This window comes from Ovis canadensis, chromosome 3 (genome assembly GCF_042477335.2).
Source record: "Ovis canadensis isolate MfBH-ARS-UI-01 breed Bighorn chromosome 3, ARS-UI_OviCan_v2, whole genome shotgun sequence".
NCBI lineage: Eukaryota > Metazoa > Chordata > Mammalia > Artiodactyla > Bovidae > Ovis > Ovis canadensis.
Window position 1 is genome coordinate 231,438,323 of NC_091247.1, and position 15,531 is coordinate 231,453,853.

At 52.9% G+C, this 15,531-nt stretch overlaps 1 protein-coding gene across 11 annotated transcripts in view; it reads left to right on the forward strand.

Annotated features, from left to right (window-relative positions):
- Window positions 1-247: 247 nt before the first annotated feature.
- PPP6R2 (protein phosphatase 6 regulatory subunit 2) overlaps window positions 248-15,531 on the forward strand; it is a 64,360-nt gene continuing 49,076 nt past the window's right edge. For 8 of the 11 annotated variants that reach the window (XR_011256233.1, XR_011256234.1, XR_011256235.1 and 5 more), the window contains exons 1-2: window positions 248-501; window positions 15,317-15,443. The gene's annotated coding sequence lies outside the window, so the exon portion shown is untranslated. The remainder of the gene's footprint in view (window positions 502-15,316; window positions 15,444-15,531) is intronic. The other 3 variants (XM_069586211.1, XM_069586213.1, XM_069586215.1) reach the window with 2 other exon arrangements.

Here is a 15,531-nt window from a genome sequence, read left to right on the forward strand (position 1 = left end):
ACTTTGGTCACCTGATGCGAAGAGCCGACTTATTGGAAAAGACCCTGATGCTGGGAAAGATTGAAGGCAGGAGGAGAAAGGGGACGACAGAGGAAGAGATGTTTACCTAGAGGGAGCAGAGGAAGGGGAAGCCACGCCCCCACTTCTAGAGGCCCTTCCGACCCCGCGGCCCCGCCCACCACGCGCGGCCCCGCCCACAACCGCCACACCCACACGGAGGCCTCGCCCCACCCCCAGACGAGGCCCCGCCCCCGGCGTGCGCGCGGCCGGCCGCCGCCACCGCCATTTTGGAGCGACCAGCGCGCGGCCCGCGGCCTGAGCCGGTCCTGAGGCGCCGGCGGGCCGCGCCGGGTCTGTGGGTGTAGTGTCTGTGGGCGCCTAGCCCGGCCGGGCCCATGTGCGCGCGGCCTACCGCGGGCCGCCCGGGCTTCGCCTCCGCCCGGTCCCTGGCCTCCACCCGGGCCTCCGAGGAGCCGCCGCGACGCCCGGCCCGCGGGGCAGGTGAGTGCGGCCGCGGCTGAGGGCCGGCGGGGCCCGCGCCCCGGTGTCCCCATGGCAGCCGCCGCCGTGAGGCCCGGCCTGTCCGCGCCCCGCGGCCGGGGTCCGCCGGGCCCGCGCCCGCCGTTGGCGCCCGCCCCGTCCGCGTCCTCTCCACGTGTCCGCCGCCGCCTGCCGTGCCGTCAGCGCCCGCCCGCGGGGACCGCCCGCCGGCGCCCGCCCCCCAGCGCCCTGAGCCCCAGGGCCGCAGTCCTCGCCCGCCGGCGCCCGCCCCCCAGCGCCGCCCGCCGTCAGCGACCCCCCGGAGGCTCTCCCCCTCGTCAGGCGGTCGCGCGTTTCTGCCCTTCCTTCCCCCGTGCCGCCGGGGCCCGCGCAGTCCGCACCCCGCTTGCCGGCCGGGCGCCCCGTCAGTGCCCCGGGGCTGAGTCCCGCTCAGGGCCCGCCCCGCCTGCCCCGCCCGGCCGCGGGGCGCTCCCCTCGCCGGAGCCCCCTGTCGTCTGTGCCCTTCCCCCCTCACTGTGCCCTTCCCGTTTCTCCAGTCGCCTGTCTCTCCGCCTGTCATCTGCTGACTCCTTCATGGCAACCCACTCTGGTGCTCTTGCCTGGAGAATCCCGTGGACGGAGGAGCCTGGTGGGCTACAGTCCACGGGTCGCAAAGAGTCGGACACGACGGAGCGACTTCTCTCTCACTGCCACGTTTCTTCCCCACCACCTCTCCTTCACACCTGGGGCGGCCCTTATGCACTTTCCAGGCCCCGTGAATGTCCTCGCACCATCACTGTGAGGTCCATACAACCCCCCTTCCACTTTGTGTCTTCACAGCCTAACGCCCTGCATCGTCCGCAGACTTGTCCCTGACTGCTCCCACCTCGCTGCTGACCCCCTGGCCTGTCGCCACCAGCTCGCCCAGTCTGTGGCTTCCACGTAGCTCCTGCGTTCCGCTCTGCGCCGCCCCGTTCTCTCCCTGTGTCCACCTGCCTTGTCCATAGGGCCTTCTCCAGCCTGTTACTCGCTTATCCACCTGTCATCTCCCCCCTTCCCTTGTGTCTCAGCTGGTAAAGAATCCACCTGCAATGCAGGAGCCCTGGGCTCGATCCCTGGGGACAATCCCCTGGAGAAGGGGAACGCTGCCCCCTCCAGTATTCTGGCCTGGAGAATCCCGTGGAATGTACAGAGCTGGACACGGCTGAGTGGCTGTCACTCGCTCACCTCCCGCCGTGGCCTCTTCCTGCCCTGCCCTTGGCTTCTCAGGGCCTGAGTTCTCACTGGTACTCTCAGCTGTTCACCTCTTCTTCGTGTCCCTTCCGTTTGGCTTCTCTAATGTCTTTGGAAGGAATGATGCTGAAGCTGAAGCTCCAGTACTTTGGCCACCTCATGTGAAGAGTTGACTCATGGGAAAAGACTCTGATGCTGGGAGGGATTGGGGGCAGGAGGAGAAGGGGACGACCGAGGATGAGATGGCTGGATGGCATCCCTGACTCGATGGACAAGAGTTTGGGTGAACTCCGGGAGTTGGTGATGGACAGGGAGGCCTGGTGTGCTGCAGTTCATGGGGTTGCAAAGAGTCGGACACGACTGAGTGACTGAACTGAATGTCAGCTAAACCCTGGAAGGCAAGAAGAGCCTTCTGGACTGAGGGGGCAGCACATGCAAAGATCCTGGACCTCCTCCAGGAACCTGGATAAGACTGCTGTGTGGCCAGGGTAAAGGGGAGAGACACTCAGAGCCTTCGTTAAAACGTTGGCCTTCCAGTCGTCTCTTGTTTGTAGTCTGTTGACTCTGGGTTGTGAGGGGACGCAGGCTGCAGGTTGAGTTGGGGAGTGCCATCGACATGTGAATACCAGAGGGAGAGACAAGATGTTGGGAGGAGTGCAGTTCCTTTGTGTGCCTTTTTAGTTGTTAAAGCCATCCTTCAAAATTGAAAGGTAACAATTCCCGATTCTGATTTCTATTTTTTAGAGTAATTTTGCAGGTCCTTCAGCATCATATAAATGGAGCCAGAAAGCATACTACACAGTCTTTCACGTCTCTTTGGGTCTGTTTGGCTGTGCCAGGTCTTGGTTGAGGTGTGCGAGATCTTCTGTTGGCAGCGTGCAAACTCAGCTGTGGCCCATGTGCTCCAGTTCCCTGACCAGGGACGGGGCCTAGGCTGCCCGCATTGGGGGTGCGGAGTCTTAGCCATTGGACCACCAGAGAAATCTCTGTGTCTGTCTTCTTTTGCTCAGTATATTTTTGAAATATAATGATTTTGATTCTTTTATCTGTAGTTGTGCTTTTCATTTGAATAATATTCCTTTGTATGAAAATAGTTTTCTTATTGATATTTGGGTTGGTTTCACCTTTTGGCTGTTGTAACTAGTCACTAAGTTTATTTACATTCTTTTGTGGATATATGTATTATTTCTTTGGGATAAATGTGTGGGAATGGAATTGCTAGGTCATAGAATAGATTTATGTTTAATCTTTTTAGAAACTGCGAGATTTCCCAAACTGGTACCATCTTATACTCCCGTCAGTAATGTATGAGAGTTCTAGTTTCTCCACATCCATACCAACAGTTGATATTATCAGTTTTTTAAATTTTATTTTAACTCAGGTGGTAGTGGTGTTTCGTTATGGTTTTAGTAACGACGGTGGGGCTTCCCTGGTGGGTCAGTGGTAAAGAATCTCCCTGCCAGTGCAGGAGACGCAGGTTCGATCCCTGATCAGGGAAGATCCCACACGCTGTGGAGCAACCTAAGCCCGTACACTACAGCTGTGGAGCCTGCGCTGTGGGGCCCGGAGCTGCGCCTCTGAGCCTGTGTGCCCTGTGGCGCCTGCGCTGTGGAGCAAGAGGAGCCTCCGCAGTGAGGCGCTAGGGTAGCCCCTGCTTACTGCAACTAGAGAAAAGCCTGCATCGCAAGGAAGACCCAGCGCAGCCAAAACTAAATAAATAAAGCAAAACAGTGCTGAGGGACTTTCACGTGCTTTCCGACCGTTTGTGTCTCTCTTGTTAAGTCTTGTTAAGTGTCCAGTCTTCTGTCCGCTTTTTGTTGGATTGTCTTTATTAACTATTTGCAATTAAAACAATTCTGGTTGTCAGTCTTTTATGATGTGGATACAGACACAGTGAGGGAGTGGGAGGAGGAGAGGAAACGAGAGCTTAAGGTTTCTTCTTATTTTGTAGTTTGCCTGATTCTCTTTTTTTCTGGAAAAAATTTATCTATTTGGCTGCGACAGGCCTCAGTTGCGGCACACGGGCTCTGCTGGTCACCCTGTGGGCTGCAGCGCGTGCGGGCTCAGTGGTGGTGCTGTGAGTGGGCTTAGTCACCCTGTGGCCTGTGGGGTCCTGGCTCCTCCACAGGGTTGGAGCCTGTGCCCTCTGCATTGCCAGGCAGATTCTCAACCGCTGGGCCACCGGGGAATCCCCTAAACTGCACGCGTTTAAAGTGTGAAAGTTGATAGCTCTTGACATATGCACATAGCTGTGAAATCATCGCCACAGTCAAGACAGTGAATGTGTCCATCATTTCCCAAATTTCCTCACGTCCCTTTGGGATCCCTCCTGCCAACCTTTTGTGCCCCTCTATCTCCAGGCAGATACTGATCTCCTTTATGAATGATCCATCTTGTGTCTGTTTTGTGTGAAGTGGAAAAGGGTACATTTTCCCCCCATATGAAAATTAGATAACCATTATAGCATCCTTTGTTGGAAAGACTGTCTTCATTAAATTGCACTGGACCCTTCGTTATGAACTAATTGAATATGTGTATGCAGGATTATTTCTGGGCTTTCTGTTATGTTCCATTGGTCTTTTTTATCCTGTGCCAACACCATGCTGTCTTAAGGGCTGTGATTTTACGGTCAGTTTGGAACTCAGGTCGTATAAGACTTTCACCTTTATTCCTCTACGGAATTGTCTTGCCAGTTTTAGAATAAGCTCTTCAATTTGGACATGAATTTTTTCTGGGAGTTTGGTTGGGATCACATGGAATCTCTAGATGGGTGGTGGTGGTGTTTAGTCTAAGTCATGTCCAGCTCTTTTGCAGCCCCATGGACTGTAGCCTGCCAGGCTCCTCTGTCCATGGGCTTCTCCAGGCAAGAATACTGGGGTGGGATGCCATTCCCTTCTCCAGGGAATCTTCCCAACCGAGGGATCGAACCCAAGACTCCTGCATTTCAGGAGAATTCTCCACCACTGAGCCACTGGGGAAGTCCAGATCAAGTTTAGAATCGAGTTATTAACTGAGTCTTCTGTGCACATGGTGCATCTCTCCATTTATTTAAATTTTCCTTAATTTTCCTCAGCAACATTTTGTAATTTTTGGTGTGAAAGATCACTTTTTTCATTCAGTGTGTTTGTAAGTATTTGGTAGTTTTGACGTTATTGAAAATGTCTTTATGTTATTTCTCAGTCAGTTACTCATGTGCAGGAGCGCAGCTGGTCCGTGCGTGCTGGCCCCGCTCCCTGCAGCCCCTCCCGGTCTGCTCATCCGTCAGTGCGCATGGCAGGCTTGCAGTCTGTCTGCATGAGAGTAGAGGCAGTTTTCTTTTCCTTTCCAATTACTACGCTTTTTGCTTCTTTTCCTTTGTAGCACCATCTAGGGCCGCTGCTACAATGTGGAATGGAGTGGTGATGGCGGGTCCCTCGGGTCTCCGGTGGTTGAGGGGGTTGTCCTCTAGCTTGCTTTGGGGGTGTTTTCCATGAAAGGCGTCGGGCTTTGCCCAGTGCCTTTTCTACATTTTCTGGGGTGGTTGTTCAGTGTCTGTCCTTTATCTCATCAGTGTGATGGAAATGAAAGTGCTAGTCGCTCAGTCAAGTCCCACTCTTCACAGTCCTGTGGACTGTACCCTGCCAGGCTCCTCTGTCCATGGAATTCTCCAGGCAAGAATACTGGAGTGGGTCGCCATGCCCTTCTCCAGGGGATCTTTCCGAGCCAGGGATCAAACCTGAGTCTCCCACATTGCAGGCAGATTCTTTTACCATCTGAGCCACCAGGGAAGCCCCATCAGTGTAATGTGCTATATTAATTAATTTTCAGATGTTAGAGTAACTTTGCATTTTTGGATAAATGCCCTTAGTGTGGGGGTATGGGGGGAATTCCCTGGTTGAGGAACTAAGAAACTAAGATCCTGCACGCCACTAGGCATGGGCCCCCCGCCAAAAAAACAAAAACACAAAACACAGTGGCTGGATTTTTGTTCACTGGTGGTTTGTTAAGGTTTTTTTTGCACATATCATACATATATTCATGAGACATATTTGTGTATGACTTTTTTCCCCATATGATATTTTTTGTTTTGATATCTGTGGTCTCAAAGAATGAGTTGGGAAGGTTTTCATTCCTTTTTGTGGATTGGATTTCTATAAAGGATCATTTTCCTTTGGCTTAAAATATTTTCTTCAGTGTTTCTTATGTTGTGGGTGCGCTGGGGACAGAATCACTCCATCTTTGTTGGTCTGAAGAAGTCTTTACTTACCCTTCAGCTTTGAGAGGTGTTTCTGCTGAATATAGAATTCCAGGTTGACAGCTTTTTTCTTTACGTGCTTTGAAAAAATTATTCCATTGTGGGTTTTTTCTAAGATTTTTTTTTTTTAATGTGGACCATTTTTAAAGTCTTTATTGAATTTGTTACAATATTGTTTCTGTTTTATGGGTTTCTGTTCTGTCTTTTGTCCACAAAGCATGCGGGATCTTAGCGCCCCCGACCAGGGATCAAACCTGACCCTCGAGTTGGAATGTGAAGTCTTGACCACTGGGCCGCCGGGGAAGTCCGTACTCCACTGTCTTCTAGCCTCTGTTGTTTCTGATGAGGAGTCAGCTGTCATTCTTACTTCTGTTTACCTGATAACCTTTTTCCTTCTGTGTTTAAGATATGCATTTATTTTTATTAAATAAATTCTTAGAAGCTTTTTTTTCCATTTGAGTATTATTTTCTAGGTGTGGTGTTTCTATATTTATCCTGCTTGGATCTGTGGGTTGATGTATTTAATCACCTTTGGAAACTTTTTGGCCATTGCCTCTTAAATATTTCTTTTACTTCCTAATCCTTCTTCTCTTGGAACTCTGGTGGTATCTGTTTTAGACTGTTTGATACCTTCCCACAGGCTTTGAATGTGTTGGTATTTTTGCATTCGTTTCTCTCTTTGTTTACATTGTATAGTTTCTTTTCGTCTGTCGTCAAGCTCACTGGGTTTCTTCTTTGTGCCCATTCTGTTATTAATTCCATCCAGCGGCATGAATTTCAGATGCTGTGTGTTTCAGGCGTCCTTAGTGGCTCAGACAGTAAAGCATCTGCCTGCAGTGTGGGAGACCTGGGTTTGATCCCTGGGTTGGGAAGGTCCTGTGGAGAAGGGAACGGCTTCCCACTCCGGTATTCTGATCTCTCGAATCCCACGGACAGAGGAGCCTGGAAAGCTACAGTCTGTGGGGTTGCAGAGAGTCGGACACGGCTGAGCGGCTTTCACTTTCACTGAGTTTTCCAGCTCCAGAGCCTCCTTCTGGTCCTCCTTTCAGGCTTGCATTTCTCTGCTAATGTTCTCCACCTGTCACCCCTTCTGTTCCCTTTTCCTAAAGCCTTTACCATTTTTATGATTGCTCTTTTGAAGTTTTCATCTTCCAGTTTCAATATGTGGCCATTTTTGCTTGCTGTAGCTTGTTTTTCCTCTTGATCATGGGTAACATTTTTCTTCTCTGCCTGTGTAATAATTTTTTTAAATTGCAAAATGGACATTGTGGGTAGTGTATGCTAGAGACTTTGTTTTAGGTTGTCTTTCCTTAAAGAGTGTTGAGGTTTGTTAGGGCAGGCTGTTAAATGACTGGAAGATGATCTTAATCCTGTCGAAGCTTTTCTAGAGTAGATCTGTTTTGGTTTTGTTCTAAATTTTAGGGCATAACTTTTAGCTCTGGAACATGGGTTTTACTCCTAAGGCATGGCCCTTCTGAGATTTTAATAGAAAACCCATCTAGTTTAGCAAAATTTAACCTCTGAATTCTGTCTCCACAGTGCTGGACAGCTGCCAAATCTTGGCTTAGCTTTTATCTTACAACAGCTGTTTTCTGCTTATTTTTTTTTCCCCCCAGCTTCATCAAGGTGTAATTGACAAATAAAAATGTAGTGTATTAAAAGTAGGTTGTGATGGTTTGATAAACGTAGACGCTGTGAAGGAGTCCTCCCCATCCAGTTAACTGTCACAGCCGCCACTGTCTCACCATGCATGCACACACGCATGCACATGGGAAGAACACGTGAGGCTTGCCTTAGCAGATCTCAGTGCCCTGCTACTGACAGCAGTCACCGTGTCTTGCACCCAGTCCTCAGACCTGATCCATCTTGGGCTTCCCTGATGGCCCAGTGGTGAAGGGTTGGCAAATGCAGGACATGTGGGTTCGCTCCCTGGGTTGGGAAGATACCCTGGGGAAGAGAACGGCAACCGACTCTAGTACCCTTGCCTGGGAAATCCCACAGACGAGAGAAGCCTAGTGGGCTGAGGTCTGTGGGGTCGCGTAGAGTTGGACTTAGTTGGTAAAGAATCTGCCTGTAATGCGGGAGACCTCGGTTTGATCCCTGGGTTGGGAAGGTCCCCTGGAGAAGGGAGCGGCTACCCACTCCAGTATTCTGGCCTGGAGAATTCCATGGACTCTATAGTCCATGGGGTCGCACGCAGTCGGACTCGACTGACTGGCTTTCACTTTCGCTCTCATAGAGTTGGACGTGCCCGAGCACAGGCACGCACTCCTCTTTTAGATTTCCCTGTTCAGCTTCAGCCGTCCTGGTCGCCCTGAAATTGGGCCTCGCTCCTCCTGTGGTCGACACGGCCTCAGGAGCTCCCCAGTGTAGAGCTCGTGGGGCTCGCTCTTCTTTCAGTGACTGTGTTCCCTCCACTTACTGCATGTTTCTGTATGCTCAAATAGGTGTGCTTATGTTTAGTTTAGAGTTTATACTTATTATCAGCAGGGAGACTAGTGTGATATAGCCGCTCCAGTTTTTGTAGAACCAGAACTCAGAGAGCTGCACTTTTAAACCTGTGCAGCAGAGGGCAAGGAGGGGGACAGGACTGACGCTGAGAGGTGCCCACTGGTGGACTGAGCAGAAGTGGGAGCTGACAGAGAGTAGCTCTGGGGCCGCAGGGCCCTGCAGGGTGTGGTGTCAGGCAGGCTATGACATGGTGTTATTTCCACCGTGTCAGGCCAGGAGATGCCACGGGGTGGTTCTGGGGGGTCACTGACTTCCTTCATGGGAACGGTCTGGTGGTGTGGTGGGCGCAGGAGCTGGATGGGAGGGGACGGCGCGAGCCAGTGTCCCTTGGGGGAGCATTGCTGTGAGCAGGATCAGAGAGGCATCTGTGGGGCGGCGGTGTGCACGGCTGTGCGTGCGCAGTGAGCGAGGGGGAGACAGGTCAGGAGGTGTGAAGGGCAGGGTTGAGCGCGCAGGTGCAGTGGTTTGTCTTGGCGGGAGCAAGGCCCTTTTTGTGCTGTAATGATGGGAGGCAGGGACTGTGATTCGGGTTGCAGATTTGGTGAGCTGAAGACTGGAGGGTTCCCACTTGAGACCGTGTGCTTTTTCTGTGAGTTAGGGGGGTAAGGATGTTGAAGGGTTGCGAGGAATCAAATGACTGTTTTTCCTGAGTTGGTGGGTTGAGCCCAGTTTGGGTGGCGCTGGCTTCTGTCTGCTCTGTGTGTGGAGCCAGGCCTCCTCGCGAGACGGGGCTCTCCAGTGTTCAGTCATCCTTGGGGAGGCTGGAAGGGCTTCTTTGCACTGGCCACAGGGCTCCTCGGGGGCAAGAGCAGAGGCCGTGGGGCCTCTCGGAGCTGAGACTTGGACCCGCCCCATCCCTCCCCACCTGTGGTGACTGGGGGTCCTAGGCAGGGAGACTTGCTTTGTGATGCGAGGGGTTGTGCAGAGTTCACGTCTGTCCAGTGCCTGTCCTGCGCCTGTCCCGGTCGTCTCAGAAGAGGCAAGCTCGCTCCAAGAGGAGGCAGGCTCGCCGGGCTGTGTTCTCTGTGCACATGAGGTTTGTGGTCAGTAACTTAAAAGGAGTAGATAGAGCTCCTGCAGGTTTCCTTGTGGCAGCCGTCGCTGAGCACAGCGCCATCCTGACTCCTGAGTTCAGTCCTGTGGGCTCTCTCTCAGCCCCCCAGCCTCTCCTCGGGGGGCACCGCAGAGCCTTCTTCTCTGTGGGGGCCGAGCTGTGGCTCCTGGGGCCTTAGCCCCTCTGGTCTGCTCTCCTCTGGGAACTTGACTGTTACCTGTCAGCCCACTGAATGTGCGTGTTTTTTCATTAAGATGTAATTCCTGTCCTGTGAGATCCACTCTTTCAAAGGGTGCAGTTCGTTGGTGTTGAGCACACTCAGAAGGTTGTGCTTGGTGGCCACCGCCTGACCCCAGCTCGTCATGGTGAAGGCCCTGGGCGCTCTGCTCGGAGGGCTCGCTGGGTGACACCCTGGACCATCCAGTCCTGGGTTGGGCCTTTGCTTCCATTCCGTCTGCCTCAGGCCTGCTGCATCTCCTGTGATGCCTTCCTTTCCCCTGTATCAACTAGAATCTGGGTCAGAATCTGGGATCGTGTAGAGATTGAGAACATGGACTGCTCTCAGACAGCCTGGGTTCCAGTTCGAGAGCTGACGGTGACCTCGTGGCCTTGGGCTGGTCCTGCCACGATTGCAGCCTCTGCGGTTCCACTTGTGCCCGGGGGTTGGCAGCGGATTGCCTCCTGCACTGGGTCGTCCTTGGCTCTCGGGCTGCCGGCCCTTAGTGAGAAGGTCCCCGTGGCAGCGGCCCCTGTCGCTTCTCTTCTCAGGGCAGGCGTCACCCCGCATCAGTGCTCCTTAAATTAGTGCTTATGTGCCCTTGTTTGGGCTCAGCTCGGTTCACTGCCCTGCTTTCCACCCTTGTGCTGTTGGGGAGCTTTTCTGCCTGTTTGGCACTGCTTCTTAGCTGCCTGTTTGACATTACTTTTCCTTCCAGAGTCTCAGCCTAGAGGCTTTCCTGGTGGTTCGGTGGTTAAGAGTCCACCTGCCTTTGCAGAGGGCACGGGCTCGATTCCTGGTCTGGGAGCTAAGGTCCCACGTGCCTCGGGGCACCTGAGCCCGTGTGCCGCAAGTCCTGAAGCTCCTGTACCCTAGAGCCCACGCTCCTGGACGAGAGATCCCACCGCACCAAGAAGCCTGCGCGCTGCACTTGGAGGGCTGCGCCCACTCGCCCCTGGTCGAGAGGGCCCGTGCACAGTGATGGGGACCCAGTGTAGCCAGAGTGACAGGCTCAGCCTCGGCTTGAGCCTGCCTGCCGCCGTTGGTTTTGGTTCTCCCAGGAGCGCAGTGCTGAGAGCAGGTCCAGGCAGGCACTGCTTGCCGCTCTCATCTGTGTGCTGGGGCGGGTGCCCCCCAGGGCCTTGCTGTGGCGGCTCTCTGTGGTGCAAATTTGTACCCTCCATGCCACCAGGGAACTCCTAGAAACATTTTTTTGAGTAGGTGGCATATGTCAGCGGTCCTCCATGGTGTCTCAGACAGTAAAGGACCTACCCACAGTGCGGGAGACCCAGGTTTGGTCCCTGGGTTGGTGCTGTCCCCTGGAGAAGGGGATGGCATCCCACTCCAGTGTTGTTGCCTGGAGAATCCCACAGACAGAGGAGCCTGGTGGGCTGCAGTCCATGGGGTCACCCAGGGTCGGACACGACTGAGCGACTAATACTGTCTCCGTACGTAAGCAAATAGTGAACATTTATTAGATCTCAGTACATGGATTTTTTGTATTTTTCTCTGGACTTTTTAATATTTTTTTTTTCATGATTGAAGATAAAAAATACTTAAAACTAGATTACAGTGTGTCGATTCTTTTGTAACAGTGCTGAGGAAGGACTCAAGAAAGCCTGATAAAAGGGATTGTCTTTGAATTTTGAGCTTGAGGGGCAGATAGGAATTTGCCAGGTAAGGAAGGTGGAGGGAGGGCGTTTCAGGCAGAGGCCCACGTGCCGAGGTGTCCGCTGCAGAGGCTGGCAGTGAGTCAGGAAATAGTGCAGGGCGGGCAGGGGAGTAGGGGTGCGCTGAGAGTGCGGCGGCGCCCGGCACCCCGGTGTGCCCCGCGGTCACGGCCCGCGGTGGGCTCTCAGGGCCCTTGTCCTCTCTCTCTGCCTTTCGTTGGATTGAGAGTCTGTTTCTGATTCTCTCTGGGGCTTTGTGCATCTTCCATATCTCTCTCTCACACATCGCGTCTTCCCTCCAGGTGTTTGAACATGGGATACAGCGACGACCACTGTCTAATGTCCTTGCCTATCAGTTTTACTGTCTGTGTCATTTCTGGGTGGATCACGGTTTGTTTTTCCCGCTTCCTTGCATATCTGGTCATTTTTGATTGGATGCCAAGATACTGTGACTTTTATCTTGTTGGATGCTGGGTATTTTTGTTTTCTATAAATATTCTTGACCTTTGTCTGGAATGTTGTTAAATTACTTGGAAGGAGTTTAATTCTGTGAAGTGCAGTGAAAGTCACTCAGTTGTGTCCGATTCTTTGCAACCCCATGGACGGTAACCTGCCAGGCTCCTCTGTCCATGGAATTCTCCAGGCCAGAAGACTGGAGTGGGTAGCTGTTCCCTTCGCCAGCGGATCTTCCCAACCCAGGAATTGAACCAGGGTCTCTTGCATTGCAGGCGGATTCTTTACCAACTAAGCTAGATTCTGTGGGTCTGGCTTTTAGGCTTTGTCAGGTGGGACCACGGGAATGTTGAGTCCAGGTCTCATTTTGCCCCACCACTGAAGCAGAAGTCTTCTGAATACTTTGTGCAATGTCCTGAAGTTTGGAAAATAGCCTCTGTGACCGGGAGGAGGAGCAACTCTTCTTGACCCCATGTGAACTTGGAGGATGGTTCCGCTAACCCTTGGTTTGGCTGCTGTTCTCACACACACGGGCTGAGCAGTACCTCGTCGGAGCGGGCGCATCCTCGGCGCTGTCCACACCTCTGTCTCACCCTGTGCTCTGCTTGGCAGTGCTCATGCCTTGCCCCCTGGACTCCCAGCGCTCTTTCTTCCCCTCGGGGACTGCTGGACCCACCTGGTTCCTCTGCTGTGACCCAGAACTCTTTGTCAGGCAGGAAGCTGGGCAGTTAACGGGCTCCTCTGTTCCCTGTTTGAGGGGTCGCTGTTTTCCCTGCCAGGTAGCCAGTGTCCTGAGAACCATTTCATTTGTAAATCTGGTCCATCTGCGCTGGAAGCGAAAGTGTCAAAAACAGATCCTTGAATGAAGGCATTGGGAGGCCCAGAAGGGCTTGCTGGGCCTGTGAGAGTGCTGCCCCCTGTCCAGTTCGGGGTGCCTGTGTGGACCTCAGGGAATACGTATGTTTAGGGATGGAGGTGGGGTAGGGCTTGGGAGAAAGAGGTCACAGGAAAACCAGGCTGCCGACAAGATCTGAGAGCCTGCTGTGATTTTGAGCAGGACAGTGTGCCTGCCTTGGCAGGGAGGGCACGGGAGAGGGTGGTGCTGCCAGGCAGTGCGAGCATGGGGTGTGTGCTCAGGGTCCCTGCCTGCTGAGGAGCCTCGTCTCCCGTTCCCCGGCTGCACACCCCGCCCCGGTTCCCCGGCTGCATCCCCAACCATGCCCCAGCTGCACCCCCCATTCCCCGGCTGCACCCCTCATGTCCCAGCTGCACCCCCCATTCCCCGGCTGCATCCCCAACCATGTCCCAGCTGCACCCCCCATTCCCCGGCTGCATCCCCAACCATGTCCCAGCTGCACCCCCCACTCCCCGGCTGCATCCCCAACCATGTCCCAGCTGCACCCCCCATTCCCCGGCTGCATCCCCAACCATGTCCCGGCTGCACCCCCCATTCCCCGGCTGCACCCCTCATGTCCTGGCTGCACCCCCATTCCTCGGCTGCACCCCTCATGTCCCAGCTGCACCCCCCGTTCCCTGGCTGTACCCCCCATGTCCTGGCTGTACCCCCCGTTCCCCGGCCGCACCCCTCATGTCCTGGCTGCACCCCCATTCCTCGGCTGCACCCCCCCATGTCCCGGCTGTACCCCCCGTTCCCCGGCTGCATTCCCATGTCCTGACTGCAACCACCATGTCCCGGCGGCACCCCCATGTCCCGGCGGCAACCCTCATGTCCCGGCTGCACCCCCCACCATGTCCCGGTGGCACCCCCATGTCCCGGCTGCACCCCCACCATGTCCTGGTGGCACCCTCATGTCCCAGCTGCACCCTCATTCCTCGGCGGCACCCCTCATTCCTCAGCTGCACCCCCATTCCCCGGCTGCACCCCCAATGTCCCAGCTGCACCCCCTACCATGTCCTGGCTGTTGGGCTTCCTCCAGCTCACACTGAGGAGAATGTGTCAAGAAGATGTAGTGTTATGAAAGCACCCTGTTCAGAGTCAGAATAAACAGGTCTGAGGGCCCTTATAGAGATACTTCTTTATTTTGAAACTGTATGAAGTGCTGAAAAGCCAGTTCTGAATTGGGTGGGAGTTTGAGAATAGCAGTGCAGGACAGCCAAGCAGTAACAAAAGCCACAGGCAGGTCTCTCTGAGAAGACGGAGGTCACTACGTAGGGGAAGAGGAGGAGGTGCGCGGTACTCTTGAGCAAAAGTCCCTTGGAGGAAATGAGAGTTCAGGGTGCTGACGGTTGGTTACTGACTGAGTTGCTGGGCAAATGGGAAGCCTTCCTCCATGGGGGTCTGTGATCGAAACCCGGCAGTGCTGGGTGAGGGCTCCCCTTTGGACCTCCTGACTCAATTTTAAAGGAAGGGTCCTTTGTTCTGTTTCACAGTTTTAAAAACTAGTTTCCTGTTTTAGGGTATGACATTGACTTACTGCTGGTTTACTAGCACAACTCCAAGTACTTTTTTTTCTTTTTATATGGAATTTAAAAATACACCAGAAAACACTGGATACCCTTGTGCTCACTTCCCAGCTTTATCGGTGATCAGCACTTTGCCAGTTTTTTTTTGTTGGTGGTGTTCTTCTCTCTCACACCTTTAAAATTTGTTTGGCTCTTGTGTTTCGGTAAAGTGTTTTAAAAGTAATCCAAAAATAATGTCATTTCACTCATGAATACTTCATTTTTTCTGCCAGATAAGGGAGGTTTTTGTTTTTAAAAACAAAGTAACCATGTTATTTTTACAACTGAGAGATTTGCGTTAATTCCTTAGTGCTGGTACCAGTCTGTGTTTAGATTTCCCCAATAGCGTCAAAAGCGCACTCTTCAACTGGGTTCATCTTAATTGGACCCGAACAAGACTTAAGTATTGTATTTGATGAACCAGTCTCTTAAGGCTGTTATATTCTAGAGCGGCCATCCCTCCTTGTTGTGTAAGCATGCTTTTCAGATGGTGAAATCATGACTTTCGTGCAAATACAGAGTGAACAGTCCAGGGCGCTCTTGGTCCACGTTTTTGGTGCACACCTTGAAGTCAGGATTTTCTCCGAGGAGTGCTGCTGACGTTTGGAAATGGTGTCTAGCAGTCCCACCTGGAACCCTTTGGAGCCCCTTTTTTCTGGAATCGTGAGGGGCGTCGTCTAGGCGTCTTGTGATCAGGATGTGTGTTTGTTGGGGTTGGTAGTGCGGGCGTGGCCCTGGACAGCTCCGCAGAGGCCTGCTCAGCCCTGCGCCCCGGCCATCCCATCAGCTGGCTGCCCAGCTGGGGGTGGGCGTGTGGCACTGGCACCAGTCTCGCAGAGCAAGCAAGGACAGGGGAGTTTTAGACCCTTGGCCACAAATTGTTCTGATAATCTGAATTCTCGGTTAAGGTAATGACTTCTGGTTTTTTTTCCTCTATCATTTTGGAGAGTTGACTTTAAAGACGTAGAACTTAAGTTTTTTTTCCCTCTCTTATTTTTCAGGTGAAGAGATTCTACATCTACTGAATGAAAAATTTTTTCTTAAAGTTGCATATACTCCAAGAAAAAGTCCCAAATGTTTTTATATTTTGCCTAAATATAAAATTTAAACGAGGAGTTTCCACAGAAGGTAAGAACTGTTTTTGATTCTCGTTAACTGTGTGGTCTATACAAATAGACGGTATGAGGAGACATTCGAGGATGGATGGCAATAAACT